The sequence below is a fragment of the Saccostrea cucullata genome, unplaced genomic scaffold, assembly GCF_032062105.1.
Source record: "Saccostrea cucullata isolate Sc308-1 unplaced genomic scaffold, CSIRO_AGI_Scuc_v1 ctg11666, whole genome shotgun sequence".
Taxonomy (NCBI): Eukaryota; Metazoa; Mollusca; class Bivalvia; order Ostreida; family Ostreidae; genus Saccostrea; species Saccostrea cuccullata.
In genome coordinates, this window is record NW_026936504.1 from 24,810 (window position 1) to 41,203 (window position 16,394).

Sequence of the window (16,394 nt, forward strand, 5' to 3'; positions counted from 1 at the left end):
TTCCCCCGGGGGTCATGATGTGAACAATTTAGAATTTACACTACACCAGGATGCTTCCACATAAGATTCAGCTTTTCTGGCCCAGTGGTTCTTGAGAAGAAGATTTTCAAAGATTTTTCCTATATATTTCTATATAAAACTTTGATTCCCCATTGTGGCCCCGCCCTTCCCCCGGGGGTCATGATGTGAACAATTTAGAATCTACACTATACCAGGATGCTTCCACATAAGTTTCAGCTTTACTGGCCCAGTGGTTCTTGAGAAGAAGATTTTTTAATGACCCCACCCTATTTTTGTCTTTCCTTGATTAGGCTATTTAAAATTAAAACTACGTTTAACGTCACCCGCGCGCGTAGGTTTATGAGAAATTCGTCTTTGAAAAAAACAAACAATTCGGAATTCCGTATGTCTGTTCCGGTTTGGTTCTACAATTAGCGACTGAATTCTGCTTCCCGTAGTGACTGAAAATGTGCTTTGATAAAGGCAGTTGGTGTCTTATTAAAGAAAACTAGTGAATTAAAGAGTTTGGGACCATAAATGTAAGTAAAAAATAGATGATTTTATAATTGAAGTTAATGACAAAGTCTACTTTATTGATTTTTTTGTCAGCCTTCGAATCACATGTACAGACTGGCAGTGACAGACTCTCAGTTCGTGATTCTATTGGCTGAACTTTTCATTGTATTTTGGAGAGAATCGAAAAACTTTTTTACCTAGTGGAAAGTGTGTCAAAAAACCAATATCTATATACAGTGAAAAGCATCATTCAAATCTTATTTGGTATGTTTCATATTAAAAATATTTCTGTAAAAATCGAAAGGAACAGTAATGAGTAAAGTAATTGATTTCTTCATAATTCATGTACCTACAAATAGCTACAATTTTTGGAAAAGATAATACTTGTCTTAACCATTTGAGCAGGGAGAAGCTTACTGAAGATAGGGCCTTTCAAGTGAAGGAGAGTAAGGAAAGAAGTTGGGGTATTCCAAGATGTGAAGAATCCTGTCCTTAGTGTGGAATTCAAGGTATTAAAAATAATCTAACAGCTATCATTATGGTCCAGATATTAGTATTCACACTTTCAAAACTTAATGCTAGTAGATCTAGTACTAAGAAAAAATACGACATAATTCAATTTGAGATATTTCAACATGAACAGTCTTAAATATTGTCATCAATAATTTTAATTGTAGATATTGATCAACTATTCCCATAAGAAGCATTTGCCTCCAGGGTACCATGGACGTGTGGCAATATAAATCCAAAGGACAATTGAGGCCTAGTTAAAAGTCACTTTCCAGCACATTCAGTCTTAGAATACATTGTTTGCTAACAATAGGACTCTAACTGATTTACATACTAAGAAAAAAATCTGCTATGGAAATTAATCTTAGGTGTCATATCAATTAAATGCTCTTATTACTTAATTGAAATGTTTTTAATGTAGTGAATAGGTTAGTTTGAATAAATTCACAATTGTTTGAAAATTTTGTTTGTTTATTTTTTTCCTCCCTCCCTCGTAGGTTTTGAACTTTAGATGTGACGTTAAACGTAGAATTAACTTTAAACAGCCTTATCTCCTCTTGCGAGGGGATATGTCCCTTCATTTTAAAAATTTTAATTCCCCTTCACCCAAGGATGCTTTGTACCAAGTTTGGTCAAAATTGGCCCAGTGGTTCTTGAGAAGAAGTCGAAAATGTGCAAAGTTTACAGACGGACAGACAGACAGACAGACGGACGGACGGACGACGGACAAAATGTGATCAGAAAAGCTCACTTGAGCCTTCGGCTCAGGTGAGCTAAAAATATTATTCTTTTTAGTTGTATACTTTAATCACAAAGAATGACTGCACTTAAGGACGTTATTTGGAACCTTTTCGGCTACCCATTTGAAGCTTAACATAACAATATATCGCTGAATTAATCTATGATTAATGTGCAAGCATATGCTTTTGACATTTATTTCTATAATTTTTCGTCATACATATTTCAATAATTACATAAAACGCTTTTACAAAAAGAACATGTTTAACCAATAAATTCCGGAAAATTGAACTAGACCGCTTTCGATTTTAAGGTCGCAGCAAAGGGGCGGAGACATTTAAATCGCATGGTAATGGATCATAAGCGCATGGTTTTCCGTATTTGATTTATATTATATATATATAAAAAAAAAGACCGAGAAGAGGGTTTTGTGTTCATTTTGTACAAAAAAATAATGATTTATAACCATGCATATAATTTCATTAATTTGTATCCACGTAAGTAAGTAGAGAAAGTTAGTAAAGAGCAGAATATTAAGAGAAAAAACAAAAAGTTCATAAAAATAAACACAATTGTGATAAATATATGTATGCATTTTGTACGCTTATGCTGGTAGTACCTGTTTTGAGAATTATTGGTAGATGAAAATGACACTGAAATACATTTTATTTTCTGAACATAATAGGCTGTCTTCGCATAAATGAAAAATAATTTGCAACCTGTCTATAGGATAATCTGAAATAAGTACACACAGTAAATCCATATATGACCTTGCCATTTGATTATTGGCAGAGTTAATTTTCAAAAAAAGTTTTGATCGGTATTCAGAGTACAAAGGGCAATGCATTAAAAAAAAAAGAATTTCGGCTTCTACATTATCAAGCACTGCATATTTTTCTCTATCTAACGTTCTTATAAAATTGGAATGCTTAAAATTTCACTGCTCATGTATTATTTGCTGTCAAGCAGCGAATTAAGTAAATCTTAAAATTATTAAGTGTTCGTACCTACAGTGTATTAAAAAAAAAAATGACATTTTCACTTTATCTTAATCGTATTGAATAATAATTGTGGACTTATAAGTAACGGGAAAATAAAATAAAAAATTAGTTTTTTTTTAATGATGACTGTGGGCTTCTACCCTGACCTAAAACTGGTCGGGCTCCCGTTTTCAAATTTCTGGATCCGCCACTGCTATATGTACAGCATGTAATCAGCAAAATAATACCCTTTTCCTTTAAAATACCCCGAACAAAAACACTATAGTGAAAGAAATCAACGTAAACTTTAAAACGCTAATAAAATGTACGCAAGGATCTTCAATATTTTGAAGATGGAAGTACATGTAGATATGAAAAGAATTTTCCAACGACCTACACAATGAAAGCGTGTCGAACACTTGAATGTCACGTGAGAAAAGTGATTATAATATCAAAGGGGTCACATGGGCTGAAACTCGTAACCTGCTAATTTAGTAGCTATCTCGAGCGAAGTTTGGGTACATTTTTTTTAAAAATTAGATATGAGCCGCAACTTGACCAACATTGTCCTTCGGATATGTATAAGTTTTAGTTAAAATGCACATCCTGTGCAAATGAGAAAAATGGTCAAGTTGCGGCTCGATGTAAACAATGTCGTTGAAAACTGGTATGCATATGAATAACAATAGAAATGAGACAAAACTGTTAGACCCCTGTTTCAAAAGCCAGTGTCGCTCGGCATTATTTAATACTTTCATGTAATTTAATAAACCAAATCCTGCTCTTACGATATTGTTTAACACCTATAAAACATGAATTTAATGAATTTTGGAATTTTATTTTGCGCAAATCATTGGGATCCAACTCTCATAGCTTAAGTGCAGTCATTCTTTAAGCTAGATTTGTGCACCCATTTATTAAAATGTTTGGAAAATATCTTAAGATTTATATACTGTATATGTATATACCAAACCATATTTAATTGCAGGAAAAGTACGTGGATTTGTATCCTGCCATGAATGTGGTAAGAGGAGGGTCGTTTACAGTGCAAGCCTTTTGACAGCACAGGAGCAGAGAGCTGTTTTGAGAGTTGAGGAAGAAATGCTTTTTGTCTGCGGGAGCCCTTTATTCCCAGGGGGAGAATATCAGGACAGGATAGTTGTTCGTGCTTCCCTGATATGTAGTGCTTACATTGAAACCCAGTACTATTCAGGTGTGAAGTCATTGAATTTATTCTAATACCTGTAAATTTCAGAATGATATTATATATTTTGATTGAACATATGAACATTGTTATACCTATAAAAAACTATACATATCATTGTAGGAATCACTGTGTCATTTGATCCCATCTGCTTCTACTGTGGTGACTTTCAGCTGGAGTCAAATAGGGATATTGATCAACTAAAGGAAAACTTTGCAATAGTGCACCCCATTTGTACAGCATGTTATCACAAAGGACTGCAACCAGCAACACGCAATTCAAAAAAAACAAAAAAACAAAAAACTTGAATTAATGTATGATCAGATTGAAATAAAAGTCAGCTCACCTTTTTTTTTTTTTTTTTTTTTCCCTCCTCCTACCCAATATTTTTAAAAAAAAAATCCGTAAAACTAAAAATTAAATTTCTCTCGCCTAATCTACTCCGTAATTGTAATGTAACTCTTTGTTGCATTTGACGTCAAGGTACATTGTATATATCAGTCGTACAGTTTTTACGATTTAGGATTTTCGTATACTTTTCGATCCTAGATTTTATAGTATCACGGGACGGTATTTTGTAGTTTGGTGCAATGATGGACATCATTTTTTAAAGCCTTTGCCGTCAACTATTTGTACATGTATTGGCATGTAATGAAACACAACCATATTAACAGTCGCGCGTGTAATATCATCTGTCTCTATTCCCGAGAAATTACGGCTTCTCGGAGAATTGACAAAATTATCTAATTTATTCAATAATAACAGACCTTAAAAGATGTTCAGTGAAAACAAATAATTAAAAAAATAAAAAAAAAATAAGGGTAGAAGACAGCTGAAGGTGAGAAAAGCCAGGTAACAGGCGCTTTGTCACGATAATTACTGTATAAACACTGCCACGGGCGATAACGGTCATTTAGAGGAGTAGGAAACCCTAATTACTGTATGTACAAGTGCAATGAGTATTTTACTTTTCAAACCAGAATGTTTAATTCATTAATAAATAACCTTAGAAATATTCAAAAATATGCATCCGAGTAACCGAGTACCGATTTTAGTATTCGATACTCGGACGTTCGATCGAGTACCCGGTTAACCGGGTACTCGTTGACATCCCTAATAAAAAATGTCGAATTATTAAATATATTAATTATTTTAAAAGAAAGAAATTACGAAGGATCCTGTCTGCAACAAAAAATGCTATATTTCGCATTTCAATTCATGAGCTAAACATGAAAAAAAACGGCCTCGATTTACAAAGTTGTTGGAAAACGCATACAGGTAATACACTCGGGGCTCAGGTAACATCCTGTGTATATAGGTAGTATACACAAGACAGCGTCTTTCCCGTGGGGCTTCTCAGCCACTTCGATTAAGCTCCACCCCACAACAAACTTACCTGAGGAAAATCGTACGGTTAAAAACCTCGGCCTTTAAGATGTGGAGAATTTAACATTGATGACAAATTTGTTGCAGCAAATCATTTATGTATCGATGATTTAAAAATTTTTGAATATCATTTGGTTCTGACTCTCAAAAGATCTAAGACAGATCCTTTTAGGAATGGCGTTTCCATTCCAATTTTTGCTAATCAACTATTGTATGCCCAGTGAAAGCTATGAACAAATACTTAAAAAAGAGAAGCATTAGGGCAGTTCAGGAGGAACCATTGTTTATACAAAGTGACAATAGTGCTTTATCTCGTAATGTTTTTATCCAGAAAATGAAAATTATGTTAGATAAACTTGGATTAGAAAGTAAAAATTACAATGGTCACTCTTTTAGAATAGGGGCTGCAACCACAGGGTCAAAAGTAAGATTGGAAGATCATTTGTTAAAGACCCTTGGTCGATGGTCATCCGACTGTTACACAACATATATTCAAACCCCTTTAGAGATTATTAAAGATGCTCAGATAGCTATGTCGAAGGATAAAAGATTGTAAATGTTTTGTGTGTACTCAAATGTATATATCATGTATATATGTTGATTTTTTTTTCTCCCTTTCCTTCTTTCCTTTCGTTTTTGTTAAAGAAGGAAATGGGGCTTCAATGTATTTTAGTTTGTACATGTATAAAATATTGACAGTGCACAATGCAATTAACTTTAGCTATGGATTGAAGTATGTTTTCCAAGTATTGATTTCATGCTACAGAATTACATGTTTACAACACACACAGCAAGTATGCCATACTTTCTAAAAATACTACAAGTGTTTGATTACATCAAGTAGTTACGTACTTCATTAGATACAGATATGCTGATGCACATTTACACAAGTATTTACATACTGCACATATTCCTTTGTGTGCTTACACACAATTACATTAAGTACTTACGTACTTTCATGATTCCTTAATGTGCTTACGCACATTCACACAAGTACTTACGTACTTTACATATTCCTTTATGTGTTTACGCACAATTACATCAAGTACTTACGTACTTTCACAGATTCATTAATGTGCTTACGCACATTTACACAAGTACTTACATACTTTACATATGCCTTAATGTGCATATTACCAAAAAATACACAGAAACTTACCAAATACATAACAGGCATAGTTTGAAATATTTCATTTGTCTTTACTTTTGACATGGAATGTTGTATATTATATGAAACTATATGACGTATTGCATGGAATTTAAATATATTGGTATAGTTAGTCATGCATAATTAAGCAACAGTTTTAGGAAAGTCAATTACTATATCATCTTGGGGACAACAGCTAACACTGTTTTTGGACTATATTCATAAAAAATTATAGTAAAATTTTTTATTTCTTATCCCCAAGATTTAAGGGGAGGTTAGTTTGCTTATGTTTTATGTAGTTGCATATGTATTAATTAGCAAATTTATATTTTAGCAGTTCTCTTTAATGGTTGTCAGTTGTTGATCCCAAGTGCCAACATTTATATTGTTTTTTGTAATAAAATATAAACTGATTTACACATTTGTTTTCTTTGGTATAAATTACCAAATAAACCGATAGTCATTACTATATATTTTTTATTTTATTTAATTATAATACCGGTCAAACAAATTAGCGCTATACAAAGATTGGCTTCTAAAAGAATTTTAATTGTCTCACAGATAAAAGGATTTTCACTGTGTGTACACGCAAAGGTTTTAACACCTGTGTTGGTTAAATACCCGCAGGGCATGATTAGCAAATCCACGTGCCGTTATAGGGTATTAGTGTTACACATCATTGAACAAACAAAGCCATAAAATTCATAATGACGGTCAAATTGTGAATGTACCAGTACTCTCAATTAAATATTTAATTAAACTTATAGCGTGGTATTATTATTTCAATTCTTTACTGTTGTTTTATATATATATTCAATGGTCGTTTGCGGGTTTTAGCAAATCCCTAAAGAACAAAACTGAAAATGGCGGACATCGAAGCGATTGACGTCCACCGGTAAATAATGTCTGAATAAAATATATTAGGAATGTGTCCTAGTTGTTCTGAAATCAGACTGATTATTCTTTGTTCTCGGGTATTTCCCGAATTATAGCTGTAAAATAAGAACGTATTTACGTGTTATTTATGCCTCTGGTTTAACAACAGTATGAAACTACGGAGGCATTGAACTGGCAAGTTGGAGAAAAATAAGTATTAATTAACACAATTCAATGAAGGTTTAACTACATTTTTTAAAAAACTTTATTTAAATGCTGTACTCATTAAAATACCTGTTTGTTTTCTTGATACGTTCATGTCACGGAATAACCCTGGTAATTATAGAGGTTTACATGTTCTGATACGTTGTATCTGGGTAAGAATCTTTAGAAAACGGGAAACAAAGCCTCGTCCTATATAGTAAGTTCGTCCTATCTTAGAATTTTTCAAAAATTAAGGCTGAAAATGAGCCTTTCGACCTATATACCCCATCGACCTATGACCCGAAAATTACAGTATATAATGATAATCAAAAAGTCAGTTATGTAAGAATGATGATAAATCTGATGAAGATTATTCTAGTTTGGATGAATATAGCTTCAACTCCTCATCAGATGAAAGAGAAATTTCAGATTCTTCAGATTCAATCTCTTCATTTTCTTGTGATAATTCATAATTATTTAATTTATGTTTAAAGAAGTTATTTTTGTTTTCACATTGCAGTCAACTTCCGCCCCTGTCACTTCAGGATCCCAAGCGCTACCTCGCAAACAGTTAACTTCCACCCAGGGCACTTCTGAAGGCCTCCACAGCAACCACAAACTAGAGAGGGCATTTTGCAAACAAGCTACAACTCTGTCAGCAAACTTGGCTGCAAGTGACACAAAAAAGCAAATCTACCTCCAACTTAAGATTACAGTCAGCCATGGCAGCATGTCAAACCCAGGTTACTGCGTTTTTCCCAATGTCGTACCAAGTACGTACCTGAAGTGACACAAGCCAGATATATAGGCCATCATTCGGTGTGCCAGCAAGGCCTATCTCTGACATCGATATAATTTTTCCAGAAGCGCGGCAACAGATCATAGCAGATAAAGAAATTCCGACAACTGGCGCCGGATGCAAAGGAATTACCAACACCATGTCCACCACTATCCGAAAATATTTGGACAGCCCAATAGACGATCTCTGGACTCATGCTCTATCCCGTGCAACTTTAACTGCCTATGAAGCAGGTATGGACTCCTACACAAAGTTTCTTCTACTTCATGGCACAACATGGGATGATGGAAGTCTTCCATCAGTTACAGAAAGGCTACTTATGTGCTTTGCAGCTTTATGTGATGAACATAAACAAATTAAACATTCTGCAATCAAACTTTATTTGTGCAGAATTAGATTCTATTATTTAAAGCAGGGTGGTTTCAAACCTCTTGCTCAAAGATGGAAAACCACTGGAGTGTTTATTGATAAAAACAATTTTAATAATACATAAATTGTGATAAAAAGTAAATGTTCTGTCATTCTGCTTCAATGTTTTAACTTTCAGGTAATATCAGATACCACTCTGTTAAGAACAACTGGAAAGAACCATCAACACTTGAATATAACTCTGCCATTACATATAAAGTTACAAATGCTCGCAATTTTTTTTTTAAAAAATGCCCTTCAGTAAAGACAAAAGAGAATGAGACTTTACCCTTTAAGCAAAATGAGAAAACGATGTCCATGTCTAGTGCTGACGGTAAATGCAGTGAATGAATTCGAAGTTTAAATGATATTTATTACGTAAGATAAAATTTTATTTATACATAACCTTCAAGTTTTTCATGTTTACCTAATTTTTTCCCCTATACATTTTGTTAGTTATTGAACTACTAATTTAACATTCATTGGGTGAATCCATGTAGGAAGAATTGCAGTGTAATTTTGGTTAAAGTGTTGTTAAGAGTCAAAATCAGCAAGCATTGAGCATTCAGTTAAAAAAGGTGGAAAGTGGCATAGACACAGATTTGGTTAAAACTCATATATAAATTTTCAGAACAAAGGGAATGATAGAAAAAAGCAAGCAAAAAATAATTTTTCGCATTGTTGCTATGGAGACCATGCGCCTTTCAGATAGCGTGTTTTGTACCTTATCATGACACTTGAATTTATGGTTAAACAAATACTTTTTTATTACTACAGTGTAGTCATTAAAAAAAGCTTTTCAAATTATTATTTTATTTATGTAAATATACTCTATTTTAGCAGCTGTTGATTTTTGAAATTCTCTTCACCTTGTGATAAATATAACTAGTTTTTGTATGTTTATTTTGCTTTAAAAAAACAGCAAATTTGAAGTACTTTATAAGAAATCTACAACCACATTAAAGCTTATCAACATTAAATATATATTAAACAGTATTTCTGCTATATTAAACAAGAAAAAAATCTGCAGGCAACTAAAGCATTTATAAATGATAACTGATTTAAATCCATAATTTTCTGTCTTTTTTGCTTCAAATTACCTCCCTTTGGTAAAGCTCTCTAACATAGGAGGAATAAACGGTAGTTTGCTTACATTGTTTTCAATATCAGTGTACAGAAGACTAGAAGAAAATACAAACTTGGAGCAGTCTGAGCCTCAGTTTTGGCGTTTTCATGAGTCTTAATTACGGTTAGTGACTGAATTTTTTACAATTTACCATTACAACAGTTTCTGAAGAATGTATAACAAAAATTAATCATGCAGGAAAATATGTAACACTTGGCAAGTGTTTTTTGCACATTTCAATTTAATTCTGATTGATTATATATGTTAGCATTACTTTCGTTTTTTATAATAAAAAAGAAAAGATTATGCATGTCCCGAGGAACCAAGAGGAGAGGATATCCCCCCCCTCCCCGATAATATTGCCGATATTAAACTATAAAACGATAAAATTAAATTAAATTCCCCAAATTAGATTGTTTCTGCGGGCCGAACATGAAAAAGTTGGTCATGATCAGTAACATATCTGTATCCCAAATTATAAAGTTTAATTTGAATTTAGTTTAATTTTGATTTGTTGTATTCACAGCATGTGTGTAACCAAGTCACTCACCAGCTATAATGATTATAACTTGAGTGATGGTCGGGTAAAAAAAAAAAATTCTGTATATAGTAATAGATATCTTTATTTACCATTTAAGATAATACCTGCTTTTTACATAAAAAATTATGAATTTATGAAAATCAACACTTTTATGAAATATTTGTAAAAATAGAATGACTTTTTTTATGATGTACGTATGTCTTAAAAAAGAAAAAGGTTAAGTCAACTAGTTTCAAATAATAAGCATCATTAGAATTACAGCACATAAAATTTTGAAAAGAATTTCTATACTCTATTTTTTCTTGGGGGGGGGGGGGTTGGGGGGTTATTGGAAAGAAACGAAAACCACAATTTAGAGTTTTGACAAAACCTAGAACCAATTGACCTTTTTACTACAAGTTTATAAATTTAAATAATATCTAAAATCAATACCGCCTCAACTTTGTGTTGTATACTTCTGTTTTTAGAATGAAATTCGCCACTTTGAAGCCAAACTCGGAAAGAAGCAGAAACAGAATCTGATGAGCTGATATAGAATTAGACAGGGAAAACTTGTAAATAATACATTTAGTAAAAACGTTAACTTTTTAAAATAAAATGATAAACTAGACCATTTAGATCTCTTGGAATTTAATTGATTCCAATAAACATGCTTTGCATTCATCATCATTGCTCAAGCTCAACTAGAAATGGTTCTTAGTAAGTATCTCAAGGCAAAGCTGTATAATATTATTACATTCTGATTTTATCACTTTTTCAGATTATCATTATGAGAATACATCATTACAGTACAGACCATTGATGCTGGAAGTGAGTGGATAGTGTTACCGGAGACTTTGGGATCCAGAAAATAGATCCATAAATTGTACAGTGTATTCATGAAAGTGGATCAAATAAAAATGTTCAATCCAAAAGTAACATTCTTTGTTTGTCTGTTAGCTTTTTTTAACAAGCTAAGAGAATTTGTGTCTACCGCTTAGGGAAAAAGTAAACCATGCGCAGTTGGGGGGGGGGGGGGTGTCGGATCCCTCTTATTGAATTTGTAGAATTTTTAAATGTAAACATGTATACTGAAGCAAATAAAATATGTCAATATTGATATAATGATTTGATTATGTGTATGGAGGATTCTTTTTATGTGGATTATTTATCACAACGTAATGATGATTTTATGAGTTTGTAAAAGCTAGACCTCATAATTTTTTCATTTCACATGCTGAATACTATCATTTAGTAAAAAAAAAAAAGAATTTCGGAAAAGAAAAAAATGATTGTCTGAGAATCGAGTCCGTGACCTCTCACATGTGAAGCGGGAGACTTACCACTGCGCCACGGAACTGCTGTTCATTTTCGATAATTATATGCAAATATGAAGTCATATACATGTATATATTCACGTTTGATATCGTCCAAAAATTTACACAAAACATGGTGTCTAATTCAACTTTTATTAAACAGTTCTGGTAGATGTGATAAGAATATAAATTCTGCCGAGAACCTGTTTTTATACGCAATAACTCTCCTCATGCCCCTGTGCTAAAAATAGCGACATATAATACTATAAATACTAATAAAACAAACGGGGCGGGACACTTTGAGAGAGGTCCTAGGGAGTTTTGGTATAAAATACATTGCATAAGTTCAAAATCTTCTTGAAATATCGCCTGGAAATGATAGTGTTACACACAGAGAGAATGTATAAATTTACGAACTTTAACTTTGACCTTTTGACCTCAAAATCAATAAGGGTCTTCATAAGGCCACGGGGAGTTGCTATGTAAAATTTCATTGCAATAGTTTAAATGGTTCTAGAGATACTGTGTGGAAAGGAAAGTGTTATAACAGACAGAATTTGTTTATGTATGACCTTTGACTTTTTGACCACATAATCAATAGGGTTCTTCTTTAGTCCATTGGGAGTAACTGTTGCTATGCTAAATTTCATTGCAAAAGCTCAGAGGGTTCTCGAGATATCGTGTGGAAATGACAGCGTTCCAGACAGACAGAAAGACGGATCGAAGGACAAACTCGGGAGGGGGGTGGTTAAATATTAGGGTACGTTGAGAAAAAAGTTGGATGGGGGATGTCATCCCCCCTACCCAACCCAAACCTGATGCTACATGCCTGATTGACATGGTTTTACTTTTAACCCTTTGTGTGCTGACTTGTTTTACGTGCACTGTAACTTCAGGACTGAGTTGTTTTGTAATATCAACAAAATTATCACAATGGTGTACTAAAATGCAAATATCTAAAATTGTTGACAACCAATTTGCTTGAAATTTGGCACAAATGTAGCAAATGTTGTGTTTTTTAATTTATAATATTTTTTTTTTTTTAAATCTAAAATTTTATGTTGCCATGGAAACCAAATTTTCAAAAAATATATTTTAAAATGACTTTTCAGCTTTTTAACTGTATTTTTCAGAGAAAATATTGCACTTTGATGAAAAAAATTAACCAATTCCTTTATAAATTCAATTTTAGATTTAATATTATGTAAAAAAAATGTTATGTTTTTAAAAAAATATCAATTTAAACAATAACTCAATGATTAAGTCAATGTTATATATATAACGTTATGTTGTGAAAAGTTATTATATACTTATCTGAGTGAGGGATATATTCATGTAGGTTTAAGTGAATTCTGATTTAAGTTAATGGATTTTTTTTTTTAAATTTAACTAAAAAGAGTATAAATTGAAGATTCAATTAGCCTGTAAATATAAAACCAGTGATTATTTTAAGAAATATTGGCAATCATATAAGAAAGTATGATCCTCAAAGAATATGCAGTCTTCGAGGTTGGGAAATCTTGGAGCAAATTGGCACAACAATGAACTAATTGCTGTTACTAGTATGCATTTTCAAATTAAAGCAGTCAATATGATAAATAAATTTTTAAAAAAAATAAATAACATTTACACTAAGTTATAGAGGTCTTATTTTCTAATGACTGGTATCTAACAGCCCTAAATATACTATAGTAATTCTCAAATCTTTTTTTTTTTTTTTTTTTTTGCTTTTATTGGAAAAAAAATGCATTTCTCCATGTTATTTGTAAAGTTAACATATTCATCAACTTTCATCCCACAGTACTTCTCACTCTGTAAGAAATGAGGCATTCATTTTAGAAGTTTTATTCCTAGCTGGCAACAATAATTGCCAGCAGGAAAACTAGAATTTTAAATTTTAGAAATTTAAGCAACTTTAACATTCATTTATAATGTTTTCAAAAATTACTTCGTTCAATGTGGTCACTGGTGAATAACAGTTTTGATTTTTTTCAGCTGATTTTAGTTAATGATGGTTGACAGATATGTACTATAATATCAATCAATATATTATGAAATACTTCTAAGTTTATGCAAGTGTAATGGTACGGGTCATGGATATAGGCCGAGTAAGCTCAGTCAGTAGAGCATCTGACCAGGGGTCCCTTCTTCGATTAACGGTCCAGCCGTGCAATTTCTCCTTCCTTGTTACAGATTTGATGCTATCGACCCCTCTGGATTTGCAAGTGAAAGTCCTGTCAGGGGCTAATAAGAATTTGGGTTGTGTCTGCAAAGGTGAATATAACTTTAAGGAGGGATATGTAATGGTTGTGCTATGGGTATCAACCTAGGTAGCTCATTCGGTAGAACACCAGACTAGTGAAGCAGGGTTCCCGAGTTCAATTCCTGGTCCAACCATAGTTACCAAACATTTTCTTCTTTCCTTTTACACAAGTTTTGAATGTGCCTGAATTTTTACTTCAACATAAAATAACATTCCTAATAATGAAATATATATTTTATTTCCACTATGGGATTTCTTTGTATTCTTAGTAACTATTCACATTTTCATATTTAAAAATAAACATATCTTTGGAGACCAAAATGTAATCTTTGTTGATAAGTAATTGTATAGGAATTTGCATTTTTGAAAATTTTTCTTGACCATCATTAAAAAAAAATTCTCACAGTAAATCTTAGCTTTTTTACTGTATTCATTCAGGCATATATGATTATCTCTTATATCAAATATACCTATCTTACTGTTACATATCTAGAAAGGGTGGAATGTAGAAGCTTCTTGGGCGTTATAAATTTGTAAACTAAAGGACATATTTCATATCAATAGGTAAGAACATGTACAGTGTGTACTTTTGAGTTTGAGAAGTACAATTCCTACAGTGAAACTCGGTTATAACAAAGTCACTGGGGCCTATGAAATCACTTCGCTATATCTGTAATTCGTTATAACTGCATAAGAAATCAATTAAATTTATTTTCTAGCTGGGTATCCAAATTGACTTCGCTATATCCGTAAATTCGCAATATTCGTGTTCGTACTAAACTAGTTTTGCTGTATTACCCAGTCTTTATTGTAATTTATTGAACAGATGTACATGCAAGCCCATACAATTTACAAATTACTCATTCTATTAAAAGACTCTGATCTCCTTCTTATGCCTACAAAAATGACAATTCATTTTAATTTTAAACTGTAGAGTTACCATTTATTTAACCAGTGAACTTTATAATTTTGTGTGTGCATGTATAGGTTGGGGCAATCTCACTGTTTTTGGTTTTTAATAAACATGATAAAATAGAAATAAAAAGTGGAGGAAATGTGCAATTTAATCCACATGCTTTATTCTGGCAAAGTCTATTTTAAAGAAAAAGAAAATGTCTCCCCGATACATGTTCTTAAACTTGGTTTAGGAAAAAATTCTGATACATGTAGTACCAATTATTTTCACTTACTAATTACCGGTAGGTCCCATGCAAACTAGAGTATGTAAATGCCTTGAAGAAATCTAACTGTAAGATACCAAAGATCCTGGAACATGTTTTGAAATTATTAAGAGTCTATATAATCCTCATCAAGGAAATAAAAATGGTATTTTTATTACTTACTGAAATAAAACAAATACAACAGTTTACACAAATGACAGTCATTTCAGGGAAAATCAGCACTTCAAAATTTTTTCATCACTTTTTACCATTTTCATGTACATGCACATGATCAAATGCATCAATGCATCTTTTCCATGTTTTCTGATAACTAGCTTACATTTGAAGAAACTATATAGAAAATATCAAGTTTATTTTTAATTTTTAATCATGCTAAAAATTTTACAATATATCATATACTGTTATAAAAAAAATAGTTGCAAGTTTTCCCAAATAGATGGAACATCAAGCAGCTTTAAACCAGAAATTTTAGGTGTAATTAGGGCCACTTAATTGACTCAATGATTGTCAGTTATAAAATTCATATTGTGTATATTTCGAATACCTGTATCTTGAATTAATTTTGCTTGATCACAAAAATATGTTGATGGATATCTATTCTCTGTATATCTCTTTTGCACTTACTTATTAATGCAATAACTCATTAGCATATTTTCTACAATGTTCAAGGTCCTCCACATTTATTACTTTTATTAGGTGGAAACTTTTTTATCTTTTAACATTTTTGAAATGGGTCTTTAGATTTAAAAAAAATTGTTTACTTATTTATTTATTGTTAAAAAAACAAATGCTTTTAATTAACAAGATGCTTCAAATTATTTTTTGCAAACCTTTATTTCAAAGCAAAGCTTGATTTACGTATGAAAACAACGTGCACAGCCACTGAGGAAAAGAAAAACGTCTGACGGTCTGTGACTTGCCAGGTTCAATCTCGCGCATTATTGTTTTCATTTAGACGATATGTAATGTATGTCTACATACAAAACACCAAATAAACAAAAAATAACCACCGTTTGTCCAAAATATAAAACTTTGCCGACCATATAAGTTCTCGATATGCTTCAGACTGAAGTTCAGTAGCATGTGCACCCTACTTTCATTTTAACAGGAAGAACTTCGCAAGGTTAAGGTCAAGTCAAATTAGCCAGAGTTTTTCTGCTAAAATATCGACAATTTCTATGTAATTTTATGTCTACTAACACAAATTTATTAGAATTATT

The 16,394-nt window shown here is 32.2% G+C and overlaps 1 long non-coding RNA gene across 1 annotated transcript; it reads left to right on the top strand.

Annotated features, from left to right (window-relative positions):
- The first annotated feature begins 362 nt into the window (after window positions 1-362).
- Window positions 363-1,445, top strand: LOC134245735 (uncharacterized). Its single transcript, XR_009987512.1, has 3 exons — window positions 363-539; window positions 922-1,025; window positions 1,194-1,445. It is a non-coding gene; the product is annotated as an uncharacterized LOC134245735 (long non-coding RNA).
- Window positions 1,446-16,394: the final 14,949 nt, after the last annotated feature.